The following is a 21965-nucleotide window of genomic DNA, read 5'->3' on the forward strand; positions in this document are numbered from 1 at the left end:
GCTTCAGGGAAGGGGCATGTACCATCAAGAGAGAAAGGGAAGTTCCCCTGAACTGAAGTGAGGGCCATAGGTTGCTATAGAAAGTGATTTTTTAAAATGATTGAACAGAAGGACTTGCATGGCAACACACTCTATATTATAAGTGGATCAGTCACAGTGTAAAGAAGTTTTTTAAACTGGTGCTACAAAAAGAGAAGAATAAACCATTTTTTTAAGACCTGAAAACAGGTTCGTAAACACCTGAAACCCATCAAATTATTAAGTCTGGAATGAAAAACATAACTGAAGTCATGAGTGCCAAGGGGTTGCCTCCTACTTGTAACACTAGATAGTATTTCTATGCAGAGCACTTACGCTAACGAACAAAATCCATAGCTCTTAGTTTCTAAACAATTAAGACAGTCTGTTTCAAAGAGCTGATGAATTAGTTTTCCTTCGGGAGGAGAGCAGCTGTACTCCTCACAGAACACCTTTCTGGCTTATTTTTTGTAACTTTTTAGATGGGTGTACATGAACGGACTTTCAAAGCAAATCCTTTCAGAAGCAAGTGGTAAATGAGGGCATCCTTTGGGAAGGAGAGGAAGTGAAAAAATAGAAGCCAAATTCATGAATAAGAAAATAAAATAGAACAATCTGAGAGAAAAAAAAAAAAAAAAAAGAAAAAAAGAAAGGAAAAATAAATTCAGTAAAAAACTGCCAAACAAAGAGGGTGCGGTACCTAAGATTCTCTGCCATACTCAACTTTTCTGCTGGTTTGGGATTCTAGAATCAAGGCCATAAGAATCAAATGTAATTGCATTAGTTTGCTAATTAAACAGCCACTGCAAGCATCTAATACAAACAAGTACAAAAATTAAGCAAGACAATGGGAGGAAAGCAATCTCTTAAAATAGAAGGATATTGTAATAGAAATTGGCTATCTGAGTACTTCCACCCTCCTGGAGAGAGAGGCAGACTCCAACCACAGGTCATTAAACAAACTATGTCCTGAACCCACTCACTAACATGGACCATATCATAAATCAAGATTTAAAGATTTCTGATGTTCTGACGTGGAAATGCAACTTTGATCTGAAGTTGTGGTTCAGACCCTTCTTCACTGAAATCTTCATTCCCTAGCTTTATCAGAGACTTTGATGTCTTTTAATATTCTGAAGCACATAACCTCTAAACAGAGATATATTTTGGAGGAGGAGATTTTGTTTAAAAAATAGAGAACTGGGAATACAAAAGAATAAAACCCAGATTTTTTTTTTTAGTATTAATTATCTATAGAATGAAACCTCTATGGCAGATGTGCCAGCCAGCTCTCTCATCATCAGTTTCAAGACTTCAATCAGTGGATGACTCACAGTTAGTGAAAGAAAAATTGTTCCAGCTACACAAGGAGAGCATAAATATTATGTTTCACTTGGTATCATAATTAATTGCATGCTTCAGATATTTCTTTCATGTCTGCTTTCACAATAGGTAATATAATTTACCGCTAATAGGATTAAAATGTCTTTAAAAAAGTAAATACTTCATTGGTTTAAGAACGTTTTCTGTTTGTTTTGTGCAGATACACATTTGGCTACAGGCACAGTATTTATACCTTAGTGTAGAAAATAATGAAAAAAATTAAGATAATATGTATAGTCCAGAAGCAAATGCATTTTTCTCTCTTGCTTGGCATAATAATAAAAACTTCCTTTCTCTGAATTCCTGAAAATTAATCCTGAAGTCCCAAACTATGTAAATTTTTTAAACAATGCTAAGGAAAAAATTCCAAAATATTGCAATAATAAGACACAAAAGTTTGCACTGGGGACTTAATAGTAGCAATGCTGAAACTCCCAAATTCAGAAGGGCCCTTTTGGTATAGCTTTCTGAATTTAGAGTCAGAAAGGAAAACCACCACCAGCTATTCAAGGAAAAGGAAGTCTGTCATACGGAATATCAGCTGCTTCCCACTCTAACATCTAAATATACACCCATCTAGAAAATTGAACTGGGAAAATGCAGGCAGGTAAACAAAGAAAATAGATGGAATGGTGAAAAAATATTAAAATCATAATTAACATCATAAGCTTTATGTTTCAAAACTCAGCTAATATGCATGTGAATGTCCATCACTGAATTCTTGAGTTCCTGTTCAAAAATAATTTTCTTTTATGTTTATGATTTTTTGGTTTGATTTATCCTCTCATTTTGTCTGACTTTTGACTAGGTTTTTTGTTGGTTAGTTGAAGTGTAATTTCTCTGGCTAATATGAGGGTAAGCCAAAGGGAAAATTATAACTCAAATATCAGTAACCTATATAATGTATTATTTTCTTTATAGGTAAAGAGAGTCTTTATTACATAGGTGGCATCATTACATCTGTTGGTTGGTTAGTATAGATATCTGCCTGGAAGAGATTTGGTCTCCCTGTTCACTGCAGCAAACAGAATTTGGCATAAACATTTGGATGTACTCACTTAACTGCTGATCCATCTATTGAAGTTTCATTAGGGAGCCATGTGCATTTGCAAAGGATGAATGGTTTCATTAGCACTGAGACTAATAAACTTATAAAAGTTAATAATGTGAATATGTTTGATTTGGAATTATGCACATAGACATTAAGAATCACAAAAAGGCAGGCTTAATAATGCCCAGTTTTTTCTAGACTTACACAGCTGGGGTATTTTTCACTTTTCTAAGACCTTTTAACAAAAAACACAGATTGATTTCTTTCACATGTGATCCTATGATATTATCAACAGGTTCTAGTATTACACTAGGACTTTAATCTAAAAGCACAAATTTTACCCCCTCTAAATATTATTTCCCACACGGTTTGAGGTAGGTTTTTGGATTCCTAATTATGGCAAATTTTGTCATTAGTAGATCACAGTAAAGTACATCAAAATTGTGTTATAGGTGAAGCACATCAATTTTGAAGTGTCTTTAAAGTCATGGATGTCATAGGTAGTCTTTACATAGTCCTTTCCTTGAAGACTCTCAGAAAACTTTCTATGATAAAATAACCTCCATGTTCAAAACCCACAATTTAGAACAACATGGCTCTTGCATCAGTCACTGGACAAGTTTGGTTGTTAGCATCTAAGTCACGTAGCACAGTTTGATGCCACTTTTCTTCATCATCATCGGAAAAAGAAAACGTGTTTAGTTTTTCTCTCTCCCCAGTTTTCTGATGCCAGTGTTACCTGATCACCTCACCCCATTCCCCTGTCCACGTTCTGATTTCCATCTCTGAATATTCATGATGAGGTCTGAGTAATCACCTCTTGCCCTCGGAGCCTGACTGGACAGCTGATCCCTAATGGTTATGTCCCAAACTTCTAGACATATACCCTTCTGCTTCTTTTAAATGTGGAAAATTAATTCACAGTTACTGAAGTTACTCGATTACAGGGCAAAAGTAGTGAAATATGGTGCAGAAAGCTCTATGTTAGGGCTTCAGCTGGTGGCACTGCAACAGTTACAGTACAGGGTGATGCTAAGATGTTTCAGGACAGGATCATGCTATGATGTGCATGGTTTCTAAGGACCTCAGTTCACTGCTGACTTTCATTCATGGGCCCCTGAACTATCTCTGAGTGTAGTGTGAAGAGCCTAAATCTTTTATCTATCTCCAAAAAGTTTCGGCAGAGACAGATACAATGACAAGGACCCTTCCCAGCCTGTCCAGCATGTTTTACCCCAGAACTACAACACAATGACCTCATAAGTCAGTCTCGCTGCCTACACATCTTCCCTCTCCTTGGTAAGACTATCAGTAACTGCACCACTTCTGATAGGGATATCTGTGCCCTCCCGTTGGGACCTGGAGTAAGACCACATCAGGTTGTAACGCAGAGGGCACTGAGAAGTTTGGGAAAGAACAAATGACAGGCACATGCATCTGGAGGGCTCTGAATTGAAGACATATAGTTAAAGACTCTCTGTATTGCCAATAACTCGAGTCACCATCTATTTTCTTTCATCACTTTCTTTCTATTAGAGGGAGAACTCATCTATGACAAATCTATCAGTGGCTCCATTCTTAGACTTAACTAATAGCAGAGCTGCAGCTGCAGGAATTATAAATACATCTGGTTTTGTGCTGCCTGGTACAACACTGTATCTATTATGATGATCTGACATACATCCTAACATCTCCTTCAGGTGCTGGCACATCATTTACAATAATCTCAGGTAACTGATGTTGTGACACCTCTCCTGCATGTGTGCTAGGTTCCTGTTAAATGACCATAAAGTGAGCTACTAAAGGGAAACATCATTGGAAAAGAGCAAGACCAAATTCAGACCTTCTGTAAGTGGGTGCAACTCCACAGACATGACATATTGCAGCTTGCAGAACAAGATGGGGATTTGACCTACAGTGGTATGTGTTCTTTTCATATAATTTTTCCCAGCTAGAGGAAAACCAATACTCCCACCCTGCTGTAATTAATAGAAAGTATGCTGGGTTGAATGGCTGTCGCCTAAATTATCCTCCCGGCTCTGCATTAGTTGCCACCAAAAAGCAGTGGTGATATAGGGCATTGTGTGAAACAAAGCATACAATGAGAAATTTTTGGGTCTGTTCAGAAATGGAGCCAAAAAATTACCAAACTAAAGTTTCACTTCAGACTGAATGGAATGTGAAATGTTTCCCTAAAATTAAAAACGGGAAAAAATGTCGTAGTCACTCACTGACTTGACCCACAGCTAAAGGTTTTATTTCAGATATCAAAAGCCTAACATAGCCTGAACTGGAAAAGGAATTAGGGTGGTTTCCTTTTTCCAAAAGATCTTGAAAGTTGAAAGATATATGAAAAGCCTGAGGACGAGCAGATCCAAGACAAATTCCCTCCTCCACCTGAGGGCAATCCCCCAGCTCCAACCTCCACTTGGGTATGTGTGCTCCCACAATCTCCTTGACACTGTCCCACTTCATAAGAATAAACAGAGCAGTGAGACTAATTTTAAAAATAAACAAGTTTTTGTTAAGCAAGCTCTTTCTTCAAGACCTGAAGGTCTTGTGTGCCTGAAAGCAGATCTCTGGGATTTTTTTCCATCCTGACATCTGTGGGATATGCCATTTTGGCAGCCGAGGGAGGAGGAAGATCCTTGTGTCTCCCACAGAAAAGCAGTGCTCTGAGTGGTGGTGCTCCTACGTGAAGGATGCAGGACCATCCCTGGCTCTGAATTCAGTGCTGCTTGCTCTGCAGCTGCAAATAAATGCTCTTCTTCCTCCAGGAAAAGTAGAAAAAAACTCAAGATCTAAGTATTTGGGCAGTTCAAGTTAAACTTGATGTGTTGCATAAGGATAGATGAAATACTGTTTTTTAAGAATTTGCCAGTCACCCATAAAAGTAATAGTAGTAGTAATAATTTATTATTATTATTATTATTAATAATAATAATAATAATAATAATAATAATAATAATAATAATAATAATAATAATAATAATAATATACAACCATCAGGACTAACTACTCTGTGGGCTACCTCACAGTGAATTTCATGTTCACAGGAGCTAATGAAGCTACTTCAGTATGAATAATAGACATGGTTAGAAAATAGAGACAGCTTCTGAAAGCCCCCCTGCCCCTGGCTCCCTTCAAGAAGAGTACCTGTGATTTTTGGTGGGAAAAAGGCAGCAGTGTAGAGCAGCATGTGGTGCTGGAGGTAAGGTGAGGTAGTGGAGGTGAAGGCAGGGGCCAGGGAAAGACACTGCCTTGCTCAGCTGCATATGGGTGGCATGGCTCCTGGCAAGGGATATATAACAGTGTTTAGAGTATGGCTTGGTCTAGCTGTGGACCTGGAAATGGGTCGTGTTTTGAGTCACCAGTGTCAAATCAGCCTCTGTAAAGCCCTGTTTGAAAATTTTAAGAAATTGTTTGTGTTGATGAACCTGAGATTTTTCAGGGCTCGCGACTCAGTGGAATTAAAGTAGATTTTCCCAGTGGCTGGTTACAAAAACCCTATCCCTGACTACAGGCAACTTCTCTCTCAAATTGCAAATCCCTTGCTCAAGGTCAAACAGCTAGACCTCCATAAAACAGTATAAATTCCTTTCTAATTTGGTCAACTGTATTTTTCCTTTACCTTGTTCTCAAAAACAGGTGAAAAAAAATTAGATAACATATTAGAAAGACAGCTGCCCAAAAGTCTCCTAACAAAATTCTCCCTTAGAAAGGCAGCTGATGTAGCTCATCTAAAAGCACAGTTAAAACCAGGGAAAAATTCTAAGCAATAAAGCTGGATTTTTATAATGAGAAGTACTGTGCAAGTTTTGCTGTAGGCAACCCTTTCAGATCTATCAATAGGACAGTTAAACACAAATTGAGAGATGGAACTTTCTGGATGGCTGTATTAACAAGTGAATTAGACAAAGTGAAATCAGACTGAAAAAGGTCTCCTTTAGCATGTTTTTCAAATCACCTGTATTTTTGTTTACCATCCTCCAAATTCAGCATGTTGCCACTTCTGTATACCTCAGAAAATCTCGAACAGATTTATACCTCATTGCATGTGAACTGTGAGGAAAGGTGCTATCCATGATTATGGGCAAAATCCTGCCCACACATGTGTGCATGACTCCTGCTGGGTTTAGTGGAGTTTTACAGGCATAAATGAGAGCAGGATCGGGTTCTTAATCTGATGACATTTTTTCTGTACAGCACAGCAGCTTAATAATAAAATGGCATCTCTTCATTTCTGCATATTTTTTTTTTTTTTTTGAAAGAAATAACTGCTATGTCTTTGGATCAGGTGTTAATTATTCCCAGTAAGGTTTGGTGGGTAACTAGTGATGCAGATATCAAACCACCCACTCTCTTTGTAGATGAAGGGAAAGTATCAGGAGGATTTCTGCTGAAGTATTCATCACATCTCAAGTCTCAAATTGTCCAAACCATTCAATTATAACACTTCACTCAATGCATGTCAGCATGTCTGGCACTGTGTTTCAGGAATGAGTTGAGCTGGATTTCTCAAAGAGGCAGACGTTGGCTTGTCCCCTTGAGGGACAACAGAAATAGAGTCTATTGGCTCAAAGTTGAGACTGGTTCCTGGATCAGTACATGGGAACTATTACGGCTTTCTAACTTTGTAGCCTCCAGACTCAGTTCTCACATACATATGTAAAAGGCTGAGATTTCCTGTGGTAACAGCACAAGCATACTATTTGCCACTGAATAAATAGGTAAAACACTGAACTGGTGATGACATGATAAACAGGTCCAGGGACATGGGTCTTATCTGTACAGATCTAACCCTATCCTCACCATCATCTCTCTATAACAGTAAATGAGAGCAATGCCCAAAAGAGGAGAGGAAATCCTTTGAGTCCTTCAAGGGCTATATGAGATTTTATTGTTAACTGCAGAGATACAATACATCACTGTCAGGAAGTGGTAACCCTGGATTATGGTCACTGATGATAAAAAAGGCTTTCAGAGGGACATGATGGACACTATATGCCTATTACGTGGTAGAAGGAAGAAAAAGGGTGGCCAGAGAACTTTTAAGTGATTGGGGACATCACATGAGCAGATATCTCCTTAAGCTCCTTGCGTTTGCTTTCTGTGCTGGCATGGGCTGTACATGTTCCCAGAGCAACAAAAAGGCTGCTCACAGGGTTTTTAGTGTTAATGTTCAATTTGATGTATCAATATAGTTCTGCTTGCACAGGCTATAATGAGTTCAAGATCATAAAGCTCTTATCAGCCACCCTGTTTAACTTTAAATGTAGCTCAGATGATTCAGGCTCCTCTTTACTCTCACTTCAGTCTGTTTTGACCTGAAGCTGTGGAATGACACTGGTGAAAATTAGCAAGGTCAGTAAATATAATTCAGGAGAATATTTCTATACCCCTCAGCAGAATTCGGCTGATATCAGAGTCTGTCTTTGTGAGCTCCGTCTGCAGTACAGTCATGTTTCTGTGTCATCTTATTTTTAAGTAGGAATCCTAACTGTGTAAGTATTTTGGCTATTAAAAATATAAGGAAAAATGTTGTTTTCAGAAAGACTTGTGGCTGTCGGCAAGTAAGTTAGTGTGCAGGAAGGTAATGCTAACTTAGGGCTTTTTCCTCTGGCACCCACTTACTAACCTAGCCCATAGAAAGGAAGGCTAGGCTTTTCAAGAAAGTGATAGCCATGCACAGAAACACAGGGCTGTACCTGCATGACTTCTGAGACAACAAAACAAACTTGTATCTGGCCTCTTGTGTGAGCAGAGGAGTTCAGATCTGCCCGTCTATGCCTGCAGAGATGAGTCCTGAGTGATTTAGGAGCACATATCCCATTAAGGTAAGTTCCCACCCAATTAGCTCACAGGCTGCGTAGAACCAGTTGCCAGCCTGATCTAGTTGTCAGGCTACATGCAAAATGGTGCCTAACTCTAAGGCTCTGTTGCCACACATTTGTGCTACTGCAGGATTCAGTATACCTGATTCACAAGCAGGACCAGCTAAAATGGTATGGTTTTAATTAGGAGGAGAAATAACAAGACAACAGACATCTGAGGACAGTTCTGTTGAGAGCTAAATTGATGATGAAAAGCTTTCAGTTTTTGAAACCTTCCGATATCCAGGTGTTTTCTAGTGTGGTACTTTAGTGCATTTCACTGCAGCATGTCAGTATTACTTAACACTATCACATTTACATCAAGTCAAATGCTGTAATGCAGAGAGCATCACCATAAGGAATGAAATGTGTCAGCCTGCATACAGGGATTCTTGGGAAATATTTGCCTTTTAAAAATCCTGCGGCTTTTATACAAATTCTTCTCACATGTTTGCTACCCTAAAATTCACAGGTAATTCCAATAGGATGAATAATCCACATTAATCAGGTAAGCAGGTATTTGAGATCCAGCACATCTCCTATCAGACAATGCACATGAAAATACAGTAATTGAAGCTGCTGAGAGAATTCCCCACTGACAATGTCTATGTAAATCCACTGTAAAGAATAATTCTATGATTATGTAAAATCTGAACAAGTCCTTTTATCTTTAAAAGAATGCTGCACCCTATTTCGCTTAGCACACCAATCTGGAGGCCCACAGAGCAAGAAGTGAATTGTCACAGTGTCCAATCCTACAGGATTCACACAGAGCCAAAGCCATTGCTGGTGTAACGTCTGTGACTACTCTTTAGTCCAGCTGACATCTTTCTGGAGAAAACTCCTCTGAATTAATGTAGCATATCTGCACTGGGTTTCACTGTCCTCTAAAGCTTTCTGCCCATCTCCTATTCCATATCTCAGTACTTCTTACTGTAGTCTTTCTTTTGTTCTGTAACTTTATTGTAACAACTTTCCATCTGTATTTCAATTATTTTTAGAAGGCCAAATTCTCACATTTACTCAACCTGACTCAACTCTCATATGTACTTAGATGACATGGAAGGGTCAGCATGTTACAACCCTATTCTGATAAGCACCCTGGCCCTAACAGAGTCCCACTGACATGGGAAATTGCCAGCAGGGTGTTGATAAACACCTTGAAATGGGACCACACTCCTAACAGATGACTCAAAAGCTGTCTAAACTTCCAAAAGGAAAAAATGCCACAGGAGAGGGCACTTACAGGGACATTTCTCCTGATTAGTATCCTAAGTATGAAACTCATAGCTGACCTTTTCTGGAGTTTGGGGCCCTCCTTAGCTGGAAGGGGAGGTCAACATCCTGAACCCTTATACTACTTGTGCAGGGGGGTAGATGTGAAAGGGGTTTCCTTCATTGCCTGAAGGTATGTGCACCTCTGCTTTTTATCTCCCGGATGAACAAAGCTGTTTCCTCATGCTGTGCTTTGGGATGTTGGGTTGAACACCTGGTGGGCCAGTGTGAGGGGATGCGAGAGGCAGATAGTTATTTGGTTCTCTGGACTTCACAGTATGTGCTTCCCTGGTAGAAAAAACTGGATTTTCACCCTGTTTTAGTGAACATTTATATAATACTTTAGACGAATTCTGTTGTCTTCCCATTTGCTCTGTGTACCATAACCACAGCCCTGGGAGTCACACGCTCTTAGTTTGGCTTGGGATGAGGGACACTACCCATGTTTTGTGATGCACATTGGAGGACCTTCCAGCCTTACGCAGTGGTCGAACAGGAATTGTGAGGTTCTAAATGTTGAACATAAGAGATACAGTAGCACTTAGTAATTTTTTTTGAGGCTAAAGCCTTTCCCCAGTCTGCCATGTCCCAGAAGCAGTGTGTCACACAGGAGTGAGGGTGGCAGGATCTGACCTAAACTGTGGTGATACATCAATGTGAAGCCAATCCAAAAAATTTCTTTTCCTTCCTGGCAGCCAGTATACTGAAACTAAGTTCAGATGAGTCTATGTCATTAAGACCATTCAACTCTCTTGTCACTGTTAGTGCAAGTCCTGGCAAAGGAGGCAGGGAAGAAGCAGGACCACACTTCTCTCTCAGCAGATTTCCAAAAGAGTTGTCTGCATCAAGAGGAGCACACTGCCTCATCTTTGAGACTGGGACAACAGCTGATCCTTCCTGAGACTGTGCCAAATAAATTAAATATAAAGCTAATAAAACAAATCACAACTTAGTTAAAAGGCACATGAACAATTCCCAGAGAGACTATCACTCATCACCCCAAACTTGCCATTTTAATATATGACCTTGCTATAACAGTACATATCCGTTAGTGAGTGTCACATGAACTTGCACTGGTGATCATCCAATATACCCTGGATATACTCTGTGTGTGCTATCACATGAGGTCTTAACTGGGCTGGAGCCTAAAAACCATGCACTCCTGCGTTCCTTGAAACAAATTAGAAAATATTCTAGCAATGTTCCACTAATGACTATTTAAAAGCATAAGTGATAAAGAGCAAAAAATCATCTCTTCACATGTTTTTGACTAACCATCTTGGCTACAAGTTAGGATAAAAAGGGGTAATGAGAGGGAGGAACTGTGGTACTGTGGTGGTAGCTTAAGATTCTCTGGTAAATAGGAGGAATTGTCCTGGCTGTACGCTGATAGGCTTTAAGAGATATACCTCATTAGATAGCAGGTTTGTGAAGAAGGAGAAGAAAATGAAAACACTAGGGTAGACATATTACTCTCAGAATAATAACTGGTTAACACAAAATGTTAAAATACACAAGCCAAAGTGGCAGGATCTGGCCAGAAACATGAAAGACATTCCAGAACCTGGAATCAGTGTTTTTTTGCAGGTATTTAAAGGCACATTCCTGTACAGTCAGGGCCCAAATTTTCACACTGATATTCTGTATGCTGCAGCTCCTTGCTAGCTGGAGTAGGAAAACAAAAAAAGCTCTGAAAAAAGCTGAGGTTTGTAACAGAACTCTCTCACTTACCTTTCACCAGAGACTGGCTGCTGGGATGTTGTTCTGTAATAGCAGCAGCACTGGCGACTTCTCCAGCTTCATGTCTTTGGATTAAGTATACATAATGACATATCACTGCAGCAAGGCTTGAATGATACGAGGAATGTGATAACCCACTGCCCAATGCCTATTCTATCCAGGCAATGCAGACAGTGCTGCATGCTTGCTGCATTGCCATCCATGTGCTCTCAGAAACAATAATCAACTCCATTACAGCCAGAAAAGCCAGCCAAGGCCAGCAGTGACAAAATCACAGCAACACAAAATAATTTAGCATATTTTTCTCCTATTTGTAAAAAATTTCATTTTTTCCTTTTTTTTTTTGTTTTCCTTTCCCCATTTCCTGACTCATCTGCAGCCTGTGCCTTTTCATCTTTCAACCAGCTATAGAGATCCTCTGGGAAAGGGAATACTTCCACACACACAGCACCTGCTTCCCTCTCTCCTGCAACAAATAAATACCCTCAAGCCCTTCATTTTACTTCAGAATCATCAAGCACAGTTTAAACTTTAACCCAGTAATGTATTATTAAAAGGGTTCTTAGGTAAAGTTTGTGGTGCATGTGTGTGTGCATGCATGTTTGTGTGCATGAAAGCATTTCTGCCTGCTGCCCCAGACAAAGCCATCTCCATGTAATTTGGTTAGCAGCTTCCCCAAAATGACTGTAATGCCCCTGAAGTGTTCAGGCATCATAAAATCCTCATATCACAGATGGACCAATTTCTGAGGCAAGTGGAGATCTTGGGGTGTGTGAAACTCTTTCTGGGGCTAATTCAGATGGGCAGTCAAAATGACTAGGCTTATTGATAATATTGGATTGTTAAAACATTGTTTAGCTTCTATAATGACAGACAGGTATCCCTCTATATTGCTTTCTCTTGTCGGATGTTGCTAAGTAAAAGCATTCCTAGTTTTGTCCCGTGTTTTCTAGCCTACTTCTCAACGCTAATTTCCACTTATCATTCTCCTGCCCTGTCACTGAATTCTTCCGCAGTCCTTTCATGGGGACTCATCCATGAGGATACTTGTATCTTTACTGCTTTTAAATTTCAGCTTTCCCTTTTACTCTGCTCTATTTCCATATGTCATTTTCCTTTTCTGCCTGTCTGGGAGTTGCTGTACCTAACTCTGTAAAGCATTATCTCTCCATCTCTCTAAAGTGTTTTGTGGTACTTTGTGTGAAGGATGGCATATAAAAATAAATTGTATTGCACTGTATTTTTGGACTGGCATCTAATCTTTACCGAGCTCATTCAGCCTATTTCTGAAAAACATTGGATCTTAAAGACTCTTCTGATCCAATGAATCTTGATGACTTTTCTGATCCTAGAAAAAGACTCTCTAATTTTCAAGTCATCTCCTGACACTAACACAGAGATAGGAGTCAAGAGAGTAGCTTGAAAAATAGGGTTTGGCAGAAAAATATTCCTGGAACTCTTCCTTGTCTATTGTGTGTCTTAACCTCACCTCTGCCCTCCACCCCACATTTTACTTGCAAATGTCCACCATTATGAGTGCTGGGGTGGGGGGGAGCGGGAAGCAGGCTGATGGTGTACTGCACTCGTAGTGAAACAATCCAACAGCTTGCTTATGCATCTATTTGGCTTAGGATGGAAAATTAGAACAGCTTTAATCTGCTAGCAGCATCAAGCAGGGAAGCACTCCCTGGAGTGAAAGCGTTAGGAGTATCACAGCAGGGGCTGATGAGAGACAGCCTGCCACAGTGTCACAGCAAGGCAGTTGCACTCGATGCACAAAAAGCTGGGGTGCTAAGGAGGACCTAGGTGATGTGACTGAGAGGGAGACATAGCAGGAGAAAGAATAAACGTTTGTACTGGGCTCTTCTGCAATAGGAAATTGCTTTCAAGGACATGCTCCCATATTGCTGCCTTTGCTTGCTTTTTACACCCTGCCATATCAAAATTTTTGTCATTCCCTTATCAACATAAATGTGCATGTGCCCTCCTACTCCAAAATGGGGTCCCATTTGATTCAGAGAGCTTCTGCATAAGCACAGACACGACGATATATGAAGTGGTCAGGATTAGTCCTCAGACTGGAAAATTTAGTGAGCAGCAGCCATACCTTTATATTTGTTATGCAAAGCACAGGTATGTTTGCTTTCTACTAAATAACTCTATTCATGATAATGAAAGGACAAGTCCTGAGCTACTAAGGAAAAAGGTATGGTGTAGAGATCTTCCTTGCTTGCACTGAGATTCAATGAACTCTGCAGGACTGTTGAAATGTCTGGACATTTGGCGGGAATATGTAGCTTGTGGCTTTCTGTAAAATCAGAAGATTTGAGGAATGTGACATCCTGGAGGGTCCCCCCTGCATAACCTACTTGTTGCATTTGCTCTTTGGCACACAGAGAATGGTTATGTGTGCTCTGCACTGCCCCTGGAAAATAATCCTACACTCCCTTGTAAATGTGCTTAATTTTACCACAGTGAGTAGTTTGACTGCGCTGTGTTGTTGTACATGTGAACTTAAAGGTAGTTATAACACATGCATTTATAAGGTGAGAGCTAAGACTTGTGAAGACAGCAAGACATGTTAAGATCTTCTTACAAAAACAAGGAACTCCAAAGTTTGCAATACAAGATATGCACTAGCTGAACACTGTGGAGCTAAGACCCAGTGGCAAGGAGTGGCTATCTGTGGGTATTTCTTTTCATATGTGTATTATTTTTTTAACATATTTGGACAAACCAAGATGTTTATAGTAGTAAAGCTTACTTGTGAACCTTGAATCTTGGCCAAAGTCGATTATTAACCACCTGATGTATGTTTCTGTGGCCAGAATATATAATTTACTCTGCATTATGTTCATAGATGGCCTTCTCCAGCCTACTTAAAGCCTCTGTTGCTCCTGAGAATCCTAGGATATTACCAGTAGTCAGTGTCCTGCTAGTCTGCATTGCTTTGTGTGGATGTGAAGAGCAGCATTGACTTCAATCCTAAACATGAATGCTTCCTAACCCTTCTGCATTCCTGTGAACATCAGACCTGGAAATCAGCTTACATAGAGTGTGCAGCAACACCCAGTTACCTTGTCCAATCTTAGAAAGGACTTGTATGTCCTACTTCTTCTGGGAAGTTGTCCAAAACAGCGTTGATGTTTCTCAGCCTCTTTTCTCCTCACTTTAGAGCTGCTGACAGCTGTTTCATCCTCAGCTAGTTATTTGAAATTGAATCTGAAAGTGCAAAGACTACCTGCTTCTAAAGCCTTTCTCTACAAAATACACCTACAAGGTCTCTGATGACAAATAGCAATTCATTGTTCATGTGATTCTCTGAGGATGAGCTGGAAGGTGAGGAGTTTTCTCTCTATATGCTGGAAGCATGAGGTGCTTTCTGATATCTGTATGCGCCAGCAAGCACCACGCTAACATGTAGCAAAGAGGGTGTGTACATGGGTAAGTGGGAAATGCAGGCTATGCCACTTTCATCAAAAAAGGTCAAATCTCTTGAAAGGGTTAGAAAAAGCTGCTGTAGTGTAATAGCCATGGAGACTTCTTTTTTGCTTCTTAGCAGAGACAACAGGGATCGGCTGGCTTAGCATAAACCTATGCAAAGTTATTTTAATATACTTTACTGTCAAACTCTCAATAGAAGTAGAAAGCCACCTCTTCTATAAAATGGACTTAATGCAGGATAAGCTATATGGTGTGGAGGCAGGTTCAGCCTGCTCAAAAATGGTTATGTGCATTCAAGGGCAGAAAGCTTCTCTATAAAGCCACAGCCTCTGCTGCATACAGGAGCAAGCTGGATCAGGCATAGTCCAAATGGCTGGAGCTCTCATGAAAGTAAAAGCTCAGGCAGTTCTTCTTCACGCAGTCTGTACAGATTAGTTCTAGAAAAAAGCAGATAGCCTGAACTTGCCTTCTCCTAGTGACTGGATGGGTGATATGAGGAGAACCTATGATGAGGCTAGCATCCGGCAGTGTCATGCTGGTCTCAGATGTTCATGAATACATTCAGAGATGCATTTCAGCATCTTTCAGAGACATTGTCATCATGCTTTCGGTGAAATCTCTTCAGCCCTATTCCTGTCATCAAAATAATATCACTTAATAAAGATGTGGTTTTAAATATTTTAACAGCTCATGTACAGTATTTCTAAAGATTAATGACACAGAAGACACAGTTCATCCTCCTCCCCTGTACTGGAGTGAGTAAATAGTTCTCTTTACTAATACGCAAAATAAAAATCATCTAGAAATGTGGAACATCATGGCTGCTTCATGTAAGGATTTTCTGACTAGTTTATGGGGTAAACAAAACTGAAGAGTTCTTGCTTCAGTTGTTTTCCAGTTTCCAGAAGGCTAGTGGTAACTATTTTTTACCTCATTTCCAAGAGCATGTGAGTGCTGTTGCTGGAGTTCTACATCATAATGATGTTAAACTAATTTGCAATTAGTGTCATCAGGAAAAGCTTGGGGTTTTTTTGAATTTGCACTGATATGATGACCTTACCCACTGAGAAATTTTATAGCAATAGTAAACTTCTGCTTTAACAATGTTTATACAACCTTTCCCCTCCCATCAATTAATTTTACCAGGTTAAATTCTAAGGAGACCAAACTGACCAGAATTCCATGTACAACTTTCTATACTCTCTTCCTAAAGGTTCTTGCACTTCTGAATGGTCAAAACAAAGTAATTTGGATTATAATTTATGTGTTTATAATAACTATGAACCATTTTTCTCCTTTTGCTTGCAATGACTTATCAATCTTGTGAATCTTTTATGTTATCTTTTATTGGTACTGCATTTACATGCTTATAAGTTTCAGATTTTAAATTAATAAAGGTTGTAAAAGCACCTCACCAAGTGATACATCAAAAAGCAGTTAAGACTTTTTGTAAAAGTTAAACCTTATGAAATTAATTATACTTGAAGTATATTCTTTACCTAACACTTGGTGATGCTAATAGGAAGACTTGTATCCACCTTCAGAATCTGGTCCTCATGCTCTGAAGTCGGTAGAAAGACTCCTGTTGATACAGTGAGCCGTGGTTTAGGCTGTCATTGCTGGAGAGTAATAAATCCACCCGAGCAGATGTGTCTGAATCAGGAGACCAAGCATCTATAAGGACCTCTCCATCTGGATCTCCATGGTAGATAGTCCTTCATCTTGTCTCTTTTGCACAAGGAGCATCAGTGGTATCCATGGCTGTTACGTTGTACTTTGTTTTACGATCCCTTTGTACAGCGGCTCATATGCTAAAACCAGGCTGAAACTGAACACGTGTGTTTGACTTCACTCAGCAATGTGAGACTGTGAATCCTCAATCAGGCATCACCTTCAAAACAGTGATTGAGTAATTAATCTATAATTCATAGTGCAACTGGCAAGCAAATATGTTTAACAAAGGAATTTGCAGTTACATGTCCAGAAAAGAGTGAATGATTTACTATTTTACTTGTAGCTGAAAGCAAATAATCTTTGACCTGACAATGAGTTATATAGTTGGAATAGGACCCGCTTTTGAACTAAGATAAACCTTCTTATCATTTTCATCCAGACAAGAGCCCAAACTTACATCAGAAAATAAATAAAGAAATACCAAGGGCTGCAGCCAATTTGTTTGAGGATGGACCAGTATTGTATGATTTATTATTGGCTAAGGTACTGTTATCTCTTGAGCTATGGTAATTGTTATTATTATTGACTTTGTGCTTTGAAAGAAGTAAAACTTTAGCTCCAGAAGTCTAGAGTGGAAACTGACCACCTCTTTGGTAAAAGTCACAGTGAGACAATTTTCCTAGTTTCTATATGTACCTGTGGTCTCTGTGAGTGTCTCTGCTCTCTCTAGGACTGGCTATGGCACAGGGAACCATGGTTTACCTGTTGGATTAAATTAATAGGAAAAATCTGTATACATGATGATTGTAGCCACCTGACAGGACCTATGCCTTATCAAGTTCAGGCTGCCCAGTGTATAAAACGGCTGACAAAAGGGTGCTTCTCCACATTAAGCCATTCCTCTGAATTTATGGAGTGTCCTTGGAACTAAGCTTGTGACAATATCACATGGGAAATGTAATTGTACACAAATAATGCAAACATTCATTTATTTCTCAGCAGCAGGTTCCTTGTCAGTCTTTGCCTCCTGGTCTCAGGACAAAAAGTGCTGGTTGAGACATAATGTGTGAATTAGACAAAGTCCTCAAAATACTGCCCACACAACCCACATCCTTAAAACAAAGAAATCACTATGGTTTGTGTTCATCTGCACAAAACATGGGGATTGGGGTATTTAATTGGGTAATTACACACAACATTTACACTGGGTGTCACTGAAATATGAGACAAAGAGGGTGTCAGCTTTTCTCAATCTACCTGTAGAAGGCCTCTTAACAGTTTATCTGGATCACAGATAATCAGTACCTGGGGTAGTAACCATTCCTTGTATTTACTTTTGTTCTCATACTGCTATATTGGACTGCTTTTAGTTTTGCATTTGTTGTCCTTAAAGTTGTGGAATTACTGCATTTTTTTTTCTACTTTATTAGCACATATGTTGAGTAGGGCCCTACACTACCACTCATCTCTATAATGAGAAATCATTTTAGCAAATACTAGATACCAAATAAGGAAGTGATAAATCTGTAAGGCCTCTCCAGCAGTTATTTAAGATCACTGTGGTTTCCATGTTCATTTGACACCAGTAGAATGGAAACCGTCATGAAAGTAGAACTGGCTTACAGATGAAATAAGTTCTTTAGTGAACAACCAGCTGATTATTCAAAGCGGATCTGCTGAATCTGAGACATTCAGGAAGGAAGAAGCACAGAAGTAAAGAGAAAAAGAGATTTCTTATTCCATTTTGCTCACCTGTGTTTTCTCTGTGCAAACTACATATTATGAGATTTCCTCTCAGAATAGAAGGAAGGTTTATTTTGACGATGAGGACCTTGCTGCACTTTCTGGCTAATATATACATGGCAATTACCACTAAGAAAGCCCAGCCAGTGTTAAGAGTCTTCAGCAGGCTTTTCATTTACATAAACTGCTGACCTCCAAAAAGTGCCCTCAGTCAATACCACTGATGCAAACTCCTTTACAGCTCAAAGTTCAGGAACCTTTTTCAGCCTATTTGTGTGACTTGCAGTGTTGCAGAGCAGAAACAGGAATTTGGCTATCATCTGGATTTAATTTCACAATCTATATATCGCAGCACAAGTAGTCACAACCAAGAAATCCATTATGAATTCATGGCCTGTAGAGCTTGACTGTTCAACTGACAACATTTATCATGAGCTTTTTGCAAAATCATATGAGATTTCATAACAGGTGTCCACTTCACACAGGTCATCACCACTGTGGCCTGTGTCAAAACCCATTATACAGTAGCTGAAAGCTATACATACGTGTTGCCAGCTACCTCTTTTTGCAATGTGTGGTGGAATGCAGTGAGATAAGCAGGAAATGCAAAGTTTAGATCTGAACTTTCCTCTGCTTCTGAATTTCTCCCCCAAAGTTGAAAATTAGATGGTAGTATTGAATGCAGAGTCCTCTTTTCAGTCAACCTTCAGTTGTGATACAAAGAAGAAAAAAGAGTACTATGAGCATAGGGTTTAAATAAAAATCCAACACATTATATTATTGTTTAGTGGCCACTTTTAAACAAAACATAACCATATAAAATTCTACTCATTCTTCCTGAATTTTGTTTCAGTCTTGTCAGCCTGGGCTGTTCTGATGTGTAATGAGTCTCTTATCTGACATTTCTTATTGTCCCTAGTGGTTGTAAAATCATTACTCCTGAGAAAACAAAGTTTACATGTTGATAAGTGGTGAAGGGAAGAATAGGGCTGTGATGAGAAACTGCAGCTACTCTTCTCACTTCTCTCTCATGCTCTGTCTCTAACAGGAATAATTCACATTCTTTCAATTTAGAGAAAAGTTTCTAAGTCCTCTGTTTGGGAACATATTTCAGTTTCTCCTGGGAGGTGAAAGCAGTTTGCTGTGCAATGCTTCAGACCCTCACAGTGACTGATTTTCTGCTTCCTTCTCTTGGGGTACAATCAATGATGGTGGGGTAGGTTCCAAAAAATTTATTGGAATAGGAAAAAACAAAAGACAAAAATGGTTGAACCCATTTAATAGCTGTGATATCATTTTACTGTCTTCCCCTCTCTGCAGGGCATATGTCAGTGGTTGATTTTGTGCTTGGAGCCCCAAAGGAAGGGTCTGTAAAGGCTTTTTCTATCCCAGTATCAAAAAGGGCACCCCAGAGACAGCTGTCCCTGATGTGATTAACCGCCGAAATGGTACTTGCAAACAGGTTGATGAAAACCTCTGAAGTCTGCTGTAAAGTGACAGGGCTCAAAGTCACCTTGAGACAGGGAAAAAAAGATTCCTAGAATTGGGAGAAAATATATGAAGTACTTCTATGAAATATAATCCAATAATATTTTAAAAGTAATATTGGAAAGCATCTTTATTACATTGAGCAGCTTCTTAAAAACTGGATGGTTTAAAATGATTTAGCTTAGAATAAGTATATAAACAGTGCTTAGGATCTGGAGAAAGGAACATTAATTCATTTGCTTCAGGTTCTTAATGCACACATGTATTTGCTTTGCATTGCCTATGCAAGGAAATTATCTGCTAAATTAGCAAACAATACTTTCTCTGTCAAATCCAGTTTTCACATCTTAACTTGCAGTGATGTTCTTTCCCAGTTGGACCTGCATCAGCTCCTATTATCACAAAAGTCAAGGAAATAAGTTTTGGAGTATACCATGGCATGCAAAAGACTTGGGCTTTCTCAGACCAATAAAACTCCCAAGTGGAAGTCTTCTCCCACCAATTACCCCACATTAAAGTCAGAGCTCTATACCTTTGAGAGCTTCATATGAACCTAATTATTATGGTACTGTGTAGAAGAAAGAAACCTATAAAAATTTAGAGATAAAACACCTCTTACAAATGCTGATGTTTAAGGAAAAGTCAATTTTGGTGATTTTTGGTGTAAATCTCTGAGTATCACCAAAAATATATCTATTCATTTTTTTCCATGATATAATGGGCAAGAAGCAGCTTCCATTCTTCTACCTCAGGGCTCTTGAAAAGCAAAATTTCCTTTCTTAAAAACATGTCTCAGTTTGAATATTATTTTGGAAAACAAGTACTATCAGCAGATCTACGCAAATAGCTTAATGTATTTTCTGCCAGTGAACCCGGCATTTAACACCAACTCATTTTGTAAATTCAAGTTATCTACCTCACAAACAAAAGAAGTAAAAAAAAAACAAGAGAAACACTATTTTGCGGGAATTAAGCCTATCTGCTCCCTATCCTTGTTACTTCATATGGCTATGGCATTAGGTTCCCTGCTGCACTGGTATTGCACAAATGGGACCCCATCTGAAGAGCAAGGGCAGTGACACGCTGACCATTCGCCTGCTGGCAGCAGCACCATTACACCGTGCAATTCTTCCTACCCTGGTAAGAAAAAAAAAAAAAAAAAAAAATGTTTTTCATACGTCGAGCAGGCAGAGGCAGTCAGTTTGAATAGCAATAGTTCCTCAGTGTAGGTGAGAAAAAAGGAAGAACCAAAAATAGCACCTTCTCCGAGAACATGCAGGGTTTGATTCTTCTACAGCATACTATATCAACCCTACTCCACAAAATGGCAGCTGGCTGGCAGGCAGCAGCTTCTGAGAAAGATGAAGTGGTACTCCCTGGAAAATTAAATAACTGGTATGGAGCTGCAAATCCTTCAGCACTGGCTCCCAAAATGTTGGCTCAGGGAAGGGTGAGGTGTGGAGGGAGTGCTGTGGTGCAGGGCTGAATAGCCTCAGGGACATCTGCACCGGAAAGGAAGGACACGTGGAGCTGGGATAAGATCATGGAGGTGCTGCTCTGAAGTCTTGCAGCTCGGTGCTTTTAGAGCAATACATTTTGCTTGCTCCAGATCCTGAACAAAGTAAATTAATGAAGTACCATTAGTTGAATACTTAGTGTTTCAAGCATCTTCTCACGTTATATATATTATTTTTAAAGCAAAACTCAGACAGAACCAGTAACTGCATTAAACTTGCACCCGCCTTTTGAGAGAATGAGAAGTGCAAATGATGGGGGAGAGAAAAGCAACAACATTCTCATTTTTGTTTGTGCTTTAATTAAACTTAATGGGCCTGTTTCCAAGATTTACAGCAATCTCTTGTTCAAAGTGGAAAATGGTACAAACTTCAAAAATTCTGTCTTAAAATGACCCTGAAATTAATAAGCCTTTGATGTTGATGAAGTGTTACAGATTTTTATTAGGCAGAATCTGAACTGCTTTTTTTTCATACTCCTGTGTCCTCTGTAGGGTGCAGCCCTCAATGTGAAACTGAACTTGGTAAATATAGCTAAAAATTGTGATAGAAGGTTTTCTATTCCAGGTCAAAAAAGAGGCAAACATACTACAGTCATATGAAAGACACAGTCATTTTGTCTTTGCTGGAGAAATCCCAATGAAAAAATGAAATTGCACTTGGGTTAAAATATATATTTAAAAAAACCAAAACAAAACAAAACAAAAAAAAAACACAAAAAGCTGAATTTGGCCCTGGTTCTTGGAAAATCTGCCCTTAATT

This window comes from Tyto alba, unplaced genomic scaffold, assembly GCF_018691265.1.
Source record: "Tyto alba isolate M040663 unplaced genomic scaffold, T.alba_DEE_v4.0 Super-Scaffold_27, whole genome shotgun sequence".
NCBI lineage: Eukaryota > Metazoa > Chordata > Aves > Strigiformes > Tytonidae > Tyto > Tyto alba.